The 13516-nt window shown below is 51.8% G+C and overlaps 1 protein-coding gene and 1 pseudogene across 1 annotated transcript in view; one reads left to right on the top strand and one right to left on the bottom strand.

The window, feature by feature from the left end:
- The window catches only part of nab (NGFI-A-binding protein homolog), a 661188-nt gene that overhangs the window by 50006 nt on the left and 597666 nt on the right, over positions 1-13516 (top strand). The gene's annotated exons all lie outside the window — the stretch shown is intronic.
- Positions 10513-11161, bottom strand: LOC149338291 (uncharacterized; annotated as a pseudogene).

Below are 13516 nucleotides of genomic sequence, written 5' to 3'. Positions count from 1 at the left end.
GACACCCTGGGGAAACGGAAACCGGCGCCTCGTAGTCTGGCACCCAGCGACGTGTCCAGGCACGCTGCTCGCCGATGCTTCTCCTTAAGACCCCGCTGACTTACGGCGCAGCATCGTTTTTTTGTCAAGGGAGAGTTAGGGCGCGTTGCCTTGCGGCGCAGCACCAGGGCTTATCAAAGGGATGTTCGTAGGAGAAAGTTTGCGGCCTCGAGAATTGGAATCCGGGCGGGTTTCCCGGCATAACAGCACCCCCGCCATCAGATAAGGCGCCGGGAAGACGAGCTGCTTCCACGTGGCTCGGATGCCTGGCGCGCCTCTGCGTCAGGCTCTTCGAAGTTCACGTCCAGGTAACTTCACGAGCACCAGGTCCCACTCGCAGGCCAGGAGCTCTGCTCTCCTCGTTGTCGCCAAGGCACCTCGACCAACTTCGCTGAGGTCGTTCCGATCCCCTTGCTTCTCGCCACTGGTCATGGTTGGTCGTTCTGCAGACTACAAAACCGACCGGCAAAAGGCAACACCCAACACGAGCAAGTGCCCTCTGTCTCCCATCAAACACCAGACGAAGCCATAATCCAAATTAACCTAACTAAATTGATGTCCCCCTTTTTTTCTCCCGCTGCAACAAGAGGCATGTGTACGATCTGGTACACAAGGTTCAAACAACCATTTTGCAAAGTATCAACACATCAAAATAGCAGGAGAACTTAATAATCAGCAATAATAATGAAAATCATATTGGTCCTCTTGAAATCATTTGGACCGAAAAGATGGCAACATCGTCGAGGTATGGCAATGCGAACCCGCCGAAACCATGAATCACTCTGCCCATCGGGCTAGAGAAACAATACAGCCCGTTTCTAAGTACGAAGCTCAAATTTTGGTTTGCCTCCATCTTTCTTTTTACAGCTGAGTGAATGACCAAAAAACAAACACTAAATACAAGAAAGATGTATTCTTAGAATCCACAAACTTCAGCCTTGCCCTGCGCGGTCGCGGCCGGACGGCCGCTCGACCAGCCTGCGCTTCACAGAACCTGAGGGACTGATTAGTCACGCCTCTCCACGACATGCATCCAAAGCCTAGGCAGCGCTTGGAAGGCTGAAAGCGAGAGGGGCGTTTCCTCCTTTCTCGGTCCCAGTCATGTCGTTTCCCTTTCTGACTAGCGCGTACACTGGCGCTCTTTTGTGTGGCGACCGCGCACCCTTCTCTGGAGTCCATCACGCCCGTCCCGAATCTTAGGAATTCTACTGCGGTTCTTCCACAGCGGCGTAGTACGCTTTAGACCAGGCTGCGCCTGGTGAGTCGGCTTTCCTTTTACGCGACGCCTGCGAACTCTTCGGCTCCAAGGTGACAATTTCGGGCTCTTACGCACATTGTCGGTCCTAGATCGTACAAACTTCTTCCGCACTTTTCCCTTTTTATTGCAACCATTCACTTTGGTTTTTCTTCTACGCCGCCGCTTTTTGGGAACTGCCCTAGCGGATCTGTTGTGCGATTCTCCGGTTATTTCGGTGCCCTCATCCTTCAAGCTACCAGCCTTCGTCTGACCAGCAAAATCTGGTCTTGAAGAATTCATGCACTCGTCCCGAGCAAGACTTTGCTCGCGCAGCCACAAAACCTGCGCTTTTCTAGCAGTGCCAGGCGACGGTTCACCTGACGAACCGTTCGGTGCTATTTCCTTTGAGCACAATAGCTCGTTTTCCGGCAGTCTATCACAAGACGCTGGAGTTTCACCTGCACTAAGCTGATCTTTGTCTCGATGCAGTGCTGAGCGGCATTCCTCGCCTACGATCGAACTCTCAGTTGGCGCTATCGGTGCGCCACCGCCGGTCGCGAACTCAGAGCGACCTGTCTCAATTTCCGCAGAGAACAGCTGCTCGCTCTCCTGTGGCCTACATCTTGGCGCTACGCCTTCATCTTTCAGGATCGCAGCGGTAATCTCTGTAGCATAGCACTTTACAGCTAACGCTACGCTCTGGCTTGGCACTTCAGCGTCACCGTCATGTGACTCACAGCCACGCTCTGGGCCGCAGATTAGAGCCTCAATGTGATTACCCTCGCGCACGTGCTCAAATTTCTCGAGGTATCTATCCATATCCTCGCCGACGACCACGGGCGGCAGTTGGTCGCTTATTCTTGGACCGTTAGAGGGAACTGTCGTAGAAGCAAGAATGGGCGCTGGCGAGGTTTCGACGATCTCCAGCTCCATCGTTCTTACCTCGTGCTCTCTAAGCGCCTGGCGCTCCCGCCTCTCCTCCTCGCGACGTTCCTTCTCCCTCTTTTCCTCCCGCTCACGCCGTTCAGTGACATCAGCCCAGGCCTCTTCTTCGGCTTCCTCAGCCGTCACGTCCTCGGTTCTCATGACCTCAAGGATCGCATTCTTTCTTTTTGCTGGGCCCAAATCAATGCCCAACTCCTCACAAATTTGGAGAAGTTCTTTGACCTTGTAGCCCTCCATCGTTCACAATGACCTCTTGCTGTTTGCCCTTTTAGAAAATACTTGCCGTACACTACTATATCACTACTAGTTAGACACGCGCAAGCATTTCTCACCATGCCTTGTTTACCCCTTCAGCATCCCTTGGTTTTCAAAACACTCTTCCTAGGCTTGAAACACGCAAGGTTAACACAATGATACACCAAAATTCTCTAAGCTACCATAACCTGTGTTAGAGAAAGTCTGGCGTTTGAGGAAAACTTCAGGCACTCACCGCGCCGAGGTAGCTGATGTCGGTCGATCCCATAGCTGCCATCCAATGTTGTGACTTTGGGCATCCCACCGCTGCCACCAATGTTGTGCCATAGAGGTGGTCCCGTAGCGCTCGCCACCCGTTTTGTGGCTGTGCGCTGCCAGCTCTCCTGGCGGTAGCGTAGACTCCGAGTCCAGCGTCGGTGAGATTAAGAAAAACGCTTTATACACTATGTACAGGGCATTACACAGTACAACATCGGCACGGGGGCCGAGAGCTACACGACGCGACTGTTCTCGCACAGCGACGCGACGACCAGCGAGACACCAACGCGTCACACCACCCGACTCCACTCGTGAGCAGCACTCGACTCACGGTGGGTCGGTCACTTCGGTAGTTGTAGCTGTAGCTGCTGTCCAAGCGGCAGCGGTGGGGCTTATATAGCCCCAGCAACGGCGGTCACTCCAAACTGTCCAATCCGAAGGCAGCACTCGACAGCAGTCCGCGAGGTCCAACCAGCGACCGCGCCGGCCACCCGCTTCCAATTTTGCCGCGCGCGGTGACACCCTGGGGAAAGGGAAACCGGCGCCTCGGTGTCTGGCATAGTGCACTGCATGGGCTCGGGCCGGCCCGAAAGCCCGGGCCCGACCCGGCCCGCGGGCCGGGCCGGGTCTGAACATGATCTCTTTTGCCGGGCCTGGGCCGGGCCCGGGCCTGAAGTTGCGGGCCCGGGCCGGGCTCGGGCTTAACGCTGCTGACCCGAGTCGGGCTTGGGTTCGTACAGAAACGGCTGATGTACGACTGAATTAATTACACAACTGCGGCATTGGAGCCGCGACTCGGATGAGCTATCGGTTACGCGCTGAGAAAAAAACTAATCTTTATTCAATGACTTATTTATTTCCTTATTTCCACGCCGCGGTGGCTTAGTGGTCAAGGCGCGTGATTACTGAGTCGGGGAACCGGGGTTTGCTCCTAGCCTCGGCGGCCCCATTTCTGTTTAGGAGGCAAGCATGACAGCCATGTACAGTCTTTGTCAAAAGTTTAGAGCTCAGGGGGTTTACTTCTAAGCCTTGCAGTGGGACTCCTGAAGCTTTCTGGGAAGTCCTACCCATTGAAGGAGGCAGAACCAGAAATCTTCTTACCCAGAGGAAATTTGGAGCGCTGGAGATGCATCACGAACTACACAGTGAGGCTCAGAAGCAAACTCCCTGGGCTCCAAACTTTTGACAAAAGCTGTACTTTGTAGTATCAGACACAACTTCACCATGCGAAAGTACGAGACACCAGCAGAAGAAGAACAGAGGACAACGCTGGTGTCTCGTACTTTCGCTGGTGAATTTGTGTCTGATGTACACCAACTAGCCCACATGGGTACCCTGTTACTTTGTAGTATCATTGCTCGTTGAAGAAACCCAGGTGGTCGAAATGATCCGGAGCCCTTTGCTTCGGTGTCTCTCACAGCCTGACTCCCCTTGGGCCCTTAAGCCCCAAAAAATATAGCTTTTATTTTATAGCTCTATTTTCCTCATGTGAGAAAATTCACGAACTAAAGCGTGTTTGGTTTTCTTTCCGATCAGCTGACCGGAACGTCTCGTAAATGAAATAGCCATAAAAGCTTGCGAGAGTTTGTAAATCACATCTCATGTAAGTAAGCCCTGTAAGTAATCACGTGGTTCGCGCGCTATCTTCTGCTCCACCAGTAAGAGTAAAATTCAACTGGTCTTAATGGCCATACATCGTTCGTCATCCCAAAACATACCTATACACTATTATAAATGCATTCGAGAAGAACATATTAGTTTAGGACGCCTATAGTCTTCAAAACACTCACCGTGAAAACTCAAGCCTTTTAGCTTTTCGTTTCTGCTGAAACGCGACCAGTTCGGCTATGAGTTCTACCTGTGAGATCGCGTTCACTAAACAAATGTCATGCCACTGCTTTCTAGGCAGCTTTAATGTTTATACTTCCGGGCGGCAAAGTATAACTGATTAAAATCATGGGGGAATGCAAAGTCGTCTATTTCGCGCGCATGCAGCCCTTTTTATTTGGCTCTGTTAGGGACGAGGTAGCAGCATCCCACCGCTGCCACCAGTTTGTTAGGGACGAGGTAGCATGGACGTGCCCCGGAGAGCGAATGAGGGACGCCTGAGACGAGGCTGCTGGGAAAAGACAAAGAAGAGGAATTTATACAATATTTACAAGTGAGCTGCAGGAACGCTGCATCGTGACAGCTCAACAGGAGAGCATGATGACAACAACTCTTCGGCCGTGCCGCTGCCGGCTTTTTAAGAGTTCTCTTCCCTAGGGTCCCTAGATGGGGGCCGGGTTTCACTGGCACCAATCACCGACACGCACGCACTCACTCACTCCCGAGAGATCACGCCGTCGTCACGCGCTGGGAGAGGGGAACGATGCCAACCACGTAGCGCAGACGCCGAAATGTCCATGAGCGGCGTTCGCGCGCGTTTCGAACGCGCGTTCCCACTCGGTGTACGGGAAACGCTCGCTCAACCGGGCAGACGGACGCGGCTTCCGTGGCCATCCAGGCGTTCACCCAACGCGCGTCTCGGGGTTTGTCGGCGTTTCGCTGCTGCCATGTCGTCGTCTTCCCCACGACGAAGGCGAGTCGTAACAGACTGCCCCGCCGGGGGAAGGAGATCCCGATGGACAGGGGACAGCATCCGCTGTCCGGAGGGATGTCGCTTGAGGCTGGTCTCAACCGCAGTCGGTTCTCTCTCGGCGGTTCTGGTTTTCTGAGTTTGTCTGATACCTCCAGACCCAACTCTTTCGCAAGCTCCAGTAACTTTGGTTTGCGCAGCGTCTTCAAATCCATGGCTGCTCTGAGTGCTGCCTTCTCTACTGCCCACTATTGTCTTGCTGCAACTAACCCAGCAGCAACGACAACCCAATCACCAGCTCTGTTCCCGACACTAACAAAAGCCTGGCAAAACTCAGCAGAAGAAAGTCCCGCACTCACCAAACCTCGCAGCCAAGAATCCAGCGCAGTCGGTCCGCTGCAGGCAACCAGTCATCACAAAGGGCTGTTGCACTGCCCCCGACTCGCCGTTCTGCTGCTCAGCGTCCCGTTGTCCGCAACTCTCCGCCGGCGTCCGACGATTCGCGTCCCACCGCTGCCAACCAGTTTGTTAGGGACGAGGTAGCAGCATCCCACCGCTGCCACCAGTTTGTTACGGTCGAGGTAGCATGGACGTGCCCCGGAGAGCAAAATGAGGGACGCCTGTGACGAGGCTGTTGGGAAAAGGCAATGAAGAGGCATTTATACAATATTTACAAGTGAGCTGCAGGAACGCTGCATCGTGACAGCTCAACAGGAGAGCATGATGACAACAACTCTTCGGCCGTGCCGCTGCCGGCTTTTTAAGAGTTCTCTTCCCTAGGGTCCCTAGATGGGGGCCGGGTTTCACTGGCACCAATCACCGACACGCACGCACTCACTCACTCCCGAGAGATCACGCCGTCGTCACGCGCTGGGAGAGGGGAACGATGCCAACCACGTAGCGCAGACGCCGAAATGTCCATGAGCGGCGTTCGCGCGCGTTTCGAACGCGCGTTCCCACTCGGTGTACGGGAAACGCTCGCTCAACCGGGCAGACGGACGCGGCTTCCGTGGCCATCCAGGCGTTCACCCAACGCGCGTCTCGGGGTTTGTCGGCGTTTCGCTGCTGCCATGTCGTCGTCTTCCCCACGACGAAGGCGAGTCGTAACAGCTCTCGGAACTTCCCAGTTTATGTCTGCGCACCTGGAGAAACGTGGAGGCTAACGAAGAGGGTTCAGCTTAAGTTAAGAACAACGCAGCGAGCTATGGAAAGGAAAATGATAGGTGTAACGTTAAGAGATCGGAAGAGGGCGGAGTGGGTGAGGGAACAAACGCGGGTTAATGACATCTTAGTTGAAATCAAGAAGAAGAAATGGGCTTGGGCAGGGCATGTAATGCGAAGGCAAGATAACCGCTGGTCCTTAAGGGTAACGGAGTGGATTCCAAGAGAAAGCAAACGTAGCAGGGGACGGCAGAAAGTTAGGTGGGCGGATGAGATTAAGAAGTTTGCGGGGATACAGTGGCGGCAACTGACAAAGGACAGGGTTAATTGGAGAGACATGGGAGAGGCCTTTGCCCTGCAGTGGGTGTAGTCAGGCTGATGATGATGATGATGACCTACACGAGATCACTGTCCAAAAGACAGGCCTGGCGAGCACTACTCTTAATCACTTTCTTCTCGGTTAAAAAGAACCAACTTTCTGCAAGCCATACTGTGGTTTCAGAACCTTTGACGGCCAGTTTCTTATCGGTCTAGTAGCGGTCTATTTGCTCAGAGTGAGCAGTATACCTCAAGCGTTACTGTGAAACGGGTCGGGCCGGGCCCGGGCTGGGCTTCACTCCAGTATTGACGGGCCGGGCCGGGCTCGCTAGAGCGATAATTTAGCGGGCCTGGGCCGGGCCCGGGCTTGAAGCCGCGGGCCTGGGCCGGGCTTGGGCTTGAGGTCTCGGGCCCGGGCCGGGCTTGGACCTCAGATTGAGGCCCGTGCAGTGCTCTAGTCTGGCACCCAGCGACGTGTCCAGGCACGCCGGTCACCGATGCTTCTCCTTAAGACCCCGCTGACTTACGGCGCAGCATCGTGGCTTGTCAAGGGAGAGTTAGGGCGCGTTGCCTTGCGGCGCAGCACCAGGGCTTATCAAAGGGACGTTCGTAGGAGAAAGTTTCATTTCATTTCATTTATTTCATCCTTAAAGGCCCAAGGGCATTACATAAGGAGGGGGCTACAATTCATATAAAAGAAGCATAAAAAACACAGCACAATGAACACACACAACAAACTTCAAAAGCTAAAGAGAAAAAAAATAAAGAAAAAAGATAAAGGGTTTACATGTGCAGTGAAAGCATACAAAAGAAAAAAATTCGCTTGCGGCAGCGAGCACAGATGAAAGTCAGTGATCAACACGTGTTAAAAAATGACAAGGAATTCACTTATTCTGAAGATGACGGGCCAGTTCTGTACGAAAAGATTTTGAATCGTTGCATAAAACTGTGTCGTTAGGTAGGGCATTCCAGAGTGTTATTGCATTGGGAAAAAATGAACTATTCATTACTAATGTACGGGTCTTGATACCCGCTATGGGGTGGCTATGGCTGAGGCGACTTGAAGTTCTTATCGGGGATATTAGAAGTGGGTGTGTTGAAGCTGGATGATGGAAGAAGTTATGAAGCAGGCAAAGACGTGAAATTATGCGGCCTGATTCAAGTGATGGGAGGGAAAGAGAGCGTTTGAGTGCAGTGATACTAACTTCTTTGGAATATTCAGAGGTGATAAACCTGACGGCGCGATTTTGGATGGCCTCGATTTCGGCGGAAAGGTATGCTTGGGATGGATGCCAGATAGATGATGCGAATTCAAGTTTGGGGCGGACGAATGTTTGATAAGCCAGTTTTTTAACGTCTGGAGATGCTGATTTCAGGTTTCGCCGGAGATAACCTAGGACACGAGAGGCATCGGAACATATCGTTTGGACGTGAGTTACCCAAGATAGTGTCGATGTCAGATGCAAACCAAGGTACTTGTAGGATGTTGTTGGAGCAATCGGAACCGTGTTAATGCTGTAAGTGTGCTGGATTACAGTGCGCTTGCGAGAGTGTCAAGAGTTGACATTTTTCAAGGTTTAAGGGCATGAGCCATCGGTTGCACCATGTAGCTATTGCATCAATGTCTTTTTGCAGGAGGTGACTGTCAGTGGGATGACGAATGGGGCTGTATATGACACAGTCGTCTGCAAATAGTCGTAGCCTAGCGTTTATGTTAACTGGAAGATCGTTTATGTAAATTAGGAATAGCAATGGTGATAAGCCTGCGCCCTGGGGGACGCCTGATGTAACATTAGTGAGGGGTGAGTGGTAACCATTGCTTGAGGTAAACTGCATGCGTCCGTTAAGAAATGTCTCAATCCAGGAGATAAGATTGTCAGGAATGCCTAGGGAAGAAAGTTTTGTGAGCAGGTGTGAGTGCGGAACACGGTCGAAGGCCTTTGAAAAATCTAAAAAGATGGCGTCGATTTGAAAGATGTCGTCCATTAAGCGAAGGATGTCATGTGTGAATTCAGCCAATTGCGCTTCACAGGAGTAGTGTTTACGGAAACCGTGTTGGTGAGGATAAAAGAAGTTAACTGAATCCAGATGGTTCATTAGATTGGACGCTATAACATGTTCAAGTAATTTCGAAGGAATGCTTGTTAAAGAAATAGGGCGATAGTTAGAAGGATTTGTGCGGTCACCTTTCTTAAAGATTGGTATGATTTCGGCTATCTTCCAGTCGTCGGGGATTTCTCCGGATTCTAATGATTGTGTAAATATTAGGTGCAGTATCTGGCTTGAGACTAGACTAGTGTTTTTCAGGAGTTTACTGTTTATGTGGTCACAGCGAGATGATGAAGTCTTGAGAGAACTGATTAGATTTTCTATTCCTGTCGTGGTGACTGTGATTTGAGGCATGGGCATTGTTGAGGTGGGAGGGGAAATATTCGGACTGCAAGCAGCAGGGGAGAAGACTAAACAAAAATATTTATTTAGAATTGTTGCGCACTCTTTACTGTCTATTGGATCGATCACGATCAGCGTCTAAAAGTTCAATTCGGTTCGTTCGTAATTTAGGGGAAAGAATGCGCCAGAATTTATTCGGGTTGGATTTGAGGATAGAATGTGGATCGGTAGAAAAAAACTTCTTTTTGGCGGACGCTAATTTTTCCTTATATTCATTCGCGCATTGGTGGTACCGTTCCCACGCTGCGGGCCGGTTATGCAAGTTAGCAGTTCTATAAAGCCGTTTTTTCCTATTAACAAGCCTTTTCAGTTCTCTGTTAAACCATTCGTTGTTAGAATCGGATTTTACGCAAAACGACGGAATGTGCTCATTTTTCAACGAAACTACAGTGGTCTTAAAAAGTTCCCAGTTGGTATTAACCGAGCGAGTTTGATAAGCAGTCTGGAAAGAGCTGTAAAATTCAGATAAAGCATGATTGATGGCATCGAAATTAGCTCTTTTGTAGTCGGTGATTACTTTTTTTGATGAGGACCGTTTTATAATGGGTAAAGAAAGACGGATGTGAAGTAGATTGTGATCGCTAATGCCTGGTAGAACGGTTATACCTTTTACGTCGTCGGGGGAAGTTGTCAGGAGTAAGTCAAGAATGTTGTTTTCTCTTGTTGGGCATGTAATGACTTCGTGTAGGTTGAGGTCAAGTGTTAAATCAAGGAATTGTTTTGAATCGTTAGAAGATGACCTATTGAGCACTGAGAGTAAGGGCCAGCTAATGTTCGGGAAGTTGAAATCCCCAAATAAACAGATAGGGGAGTTAGGAAATTTATTTTTGATGTTGTTTAAGGCACGGCCAAGCGTGTCACAGAAGGATGAGTCGCTATCCGGTGGCCTGTAGCAAATGCCGAGAACAATTTTCCTTGTCTTATCGTTCAAGCATACCCACATGAGTTCGAGAGTGTCGTCAGTGCTGATGTGAGACGATGATAATATGTTCTTAATAGCTATGAGGACGCCCCCACCTTTTCTGTTTTCCCTATCGTGCCGGTATATTGTGTAGTGAAGATTAGGGGAAAAGATTTCGCTGTCTTTGATATCTTCTTTCAGCCAGGTTTCCGTTAGGAGCACAGTATCAGCGTCGATATCAGCAATGAAGCTCTGAAGTGCGTCACGTTTTGGGATGACGCTCCGGATATTCGTGAATGCAATATTAAGATCAAGGCATAGCGAAGGACGTCGGATGGGGACGGATGATAGTACCTGTTTTTTAGTGGGTCATGTCGTGGTTCCTGAAGCGCTCTCGGTGGGTGGTCCTATGTTACGTCGCGCGCTAGCTGCTGAGTTAGGGGTTTCCAATACGCTAGCAGTGGCAGGGTCATAAAAATAGCATCTATTGCCAACATAAAGCTGATCAAAAGCAAGTTTAAACGCGCACTTTTGTGGTCGGATGAACTTAAGTAGCTTTGAACGTGCTTGACGAGTAGGAAATTCAAAGTCTTCTCTGATTGCGTAGTTTGTCCCCTTAAGTTTTCGCCCGCAGGACAGTACGGTCTCTTTGGTTTTGAACTGTGCGAATTTTACAACGATAGGGCGTTTCTTGTCATCGGAGTGACTTCCTATTCGGTGAGCACGTTCAATGCTGTTGCTGTCGAGATGAAGAAAGATCGAGGTGATCAGCACACAGGGTCACAATTTTTTTCTCCGATTCTGCCCATGATTCGTTGTTTGTGTCATCGAGGCCTAAAAAAAGCAAGTTGTTGCGGCGCATTCGGTTCTTGGTGTCAATGTTAGCAGCTTTCAAGACAGCCATTTCGCGGTGTACTTTGTCTGTTTCGTTTGAGGGTTTGCCAGGGTTCGGATGATGGTCTGATGATTCAAGTTTCTCTAGACGGTCACTTAAAGAGGCTATTTGTTTTTCGTGCATGGTTAGAGTGACCTTGAGGTGATCAACTACAGAGCGGATTGCTTCAAAACTTTCTGCTAGCTGTTGCATGCGAGTGTCAACGGATAAGGGATCGTTATTTGAGCCAGGACCGGGGTTTAGTTCGACGTCACCGGATAGTAACAGCATCAATTGCGACAGGCAATTGAACGCTAGAGCGTCACTGAATATGCGAAAAACACCGCGCCACTTCGAGTCGTAGGGGCACGACACCAATACCAAAAAACGGTTGCTACTTCGATATGCTTTACAACGGTTTAGGTAACCAACCTGAAACGTCAGGAGTGCGGTGAGCATTCTGCGTGGACCGGTGTCGTGCCCCGTGTCGGCCGAGAGGGTCCGCTGTTTAATTAGGGCTGCGTCACGTCCCGTGGTTGGTGACGTAACGAACAGGGGTAGTTGCCAGATGGGATTGGTGACTGTCGCCGAGACTGGCGTTCCGAGGGGAGGATGGGTATTGTCGGGTCCAAAGTTCCGGGCCGGTGCGGGACAGTAGTCGGATGGCAGCAGGAACCACGTACCAGCAGGTGGCCAGTACGTCAGCGCCTGAAACGTCAGGAGTGCGGTGAGCATTCTGCGTGGACCGGTGTCGTGCCCCGTGTCGGCCGAGTGAGTCCGCTGTTTAATTAGGGCTGCGTCACGTCCCGTGGTTGGTGACGTAACGAACAGGGGTAGTTGCCAGATGGGATTGGTGACTGTCGCCGAGACTGGCGTTCCGAGGGGAGGATGGGTATTGTCGGGTCCAAAGTTCCGGGCCGGTGCGGGACAGTAGTCGGATGGCAGCAGGAACCACGTACCAGCAGGTGGCCAGTACGTCAGCGCCTGAAACGTCAGGAGTGCGGTGAGCATTCTTCGTGGACCGGTGTCGTGCCCCGTGTCGGCCGAGTGGGTCCGCTGTTTAAGTAGGGCTGCGTCACGTCCCGTGGTTGGTGACGTAACGAACAGGGGTAGTTGCCAGATGGGATTGGTGACTGTCGCCGAGACTGGCGTTCCGAGGGGAGGATGGGTATTGTCGGGTCCAAAGTTCCGGGCCGGTGCGGGACAGTAGTCGGATGGCAGCAGGAACTACGTACCAGCAGGTGGCCAGTACGTCAGCGCCTGAAACGTCAGGAGTGCGGTGAGCATTCTGCGTGGACCGGTGTCGTGCCCCGTGTCGGCCGAGTGGGTCCGCTGTTTAATTAGGGCTGCGTCACGTCCCGTGGTTGGTGACGTAACGAACAGGGGTAGTTGCCAGATGGGATTGGTGACTGTCGCCGAGACTGGCGTTCCGAGGGGAGGATGGGTATTGTCGGGTCCAAAGTTCCGGGACGGTGCGGGACAGTAGTCGGATGGCAGCAGGAACCACGTACCAGCAGGTGGCCAGTACGTCAGCGCCTGAAACGTCAGGAGTGCGGTGAGCATTCTGCGTGGACCGGTGTCGTGCCCCGTGTCGGCCGAGTGGGTCCGCTGTTTAATTAGGGCTGCGTCACGTCCCGTGGTTGGTGACGTAACGAACAGGGGTAGTTGCCAGATGGGATTGGTGACTGTCGCCGAGACTGGCGTTCCGAGGGGAGGATGGGTATTGTCGGGTCCAAAGTTCCGGGCCGGTGCGGGACAGTAGTCGGATGGCAGCAGGAACCACGTACCAGCAGGTGGCCAGTACGTCAGCGCCTGAAACGTCAGGAGTGCGGTGAGCATTCTGCGTGGACCGGTGTCGTGCCCCGTGTCGGCCGAGTGGGTCCGCTGTTTAATTAGGGCTGCGTCACGTCCCGTGGTTGGTGACGTAACGAACAGGGGTAGTTGCCAGATGGGATTGGTGACTGTCGCCGAGACTGGCGTTCCGAGGGGAGGATGGGTATTGTCGGGTCCAAAGTTCCGGGCCGGTGCGGGACAGTAGTCGGATGGCAGCAGGAACCACGTACCAGCAGGTGGCCAGTACGTCAGCGCCTGAAACGTCAGGAGTGCGGTGAGCATTCTGCGTGGACCGGTGTCGTGCCCCGTCCTCGACCTCGAGAATTGGAATCCGGGCGGGTTTCCCGGCATAACAGTGCCCAGATTTCATTTTACCTTCCCCTAACATTGCGCGTTCCGAAGGAAGATTATGTACCTTTCTGTAAGACTTGTTCAAGCAGTCAGAGGCGTTCAGAAAATAAAACAAGAAAACTGAAATGAAAATGAAAATTGGTTTTGAGGAAAGCAAGTGACGCAGTCACTGTCTCATATCTCGGTGGACACCCGAACCGCGCTGTAAGGGAAGAAAGGTGGCACTGATAGAAGAAAGAGGAAAAAAGCTACCGTAGTGGAGGGCTCCGGAATAATTTCTACCACCAAGGGATCCTTAAGGGGTGATGAGGGTCT

Source organism: Amblyomma mixtum, chromosome 6 (genome assembly GCF_055824585.1).
Source record: "Amblyomma mixtum isolate Tamu chromosome 6, ASM5582458v1, whole genome shotgun sequence".
Lineage (NCBI taxonomy): Eukaryota > Metazoa > Arthropoda > Arachnida > Ixodida > Ixodidae > Amblyomma > Amblyomma mixtum.
This window is presented reverse-complemented; position numbering and strand designations above follow the sequence as displayed.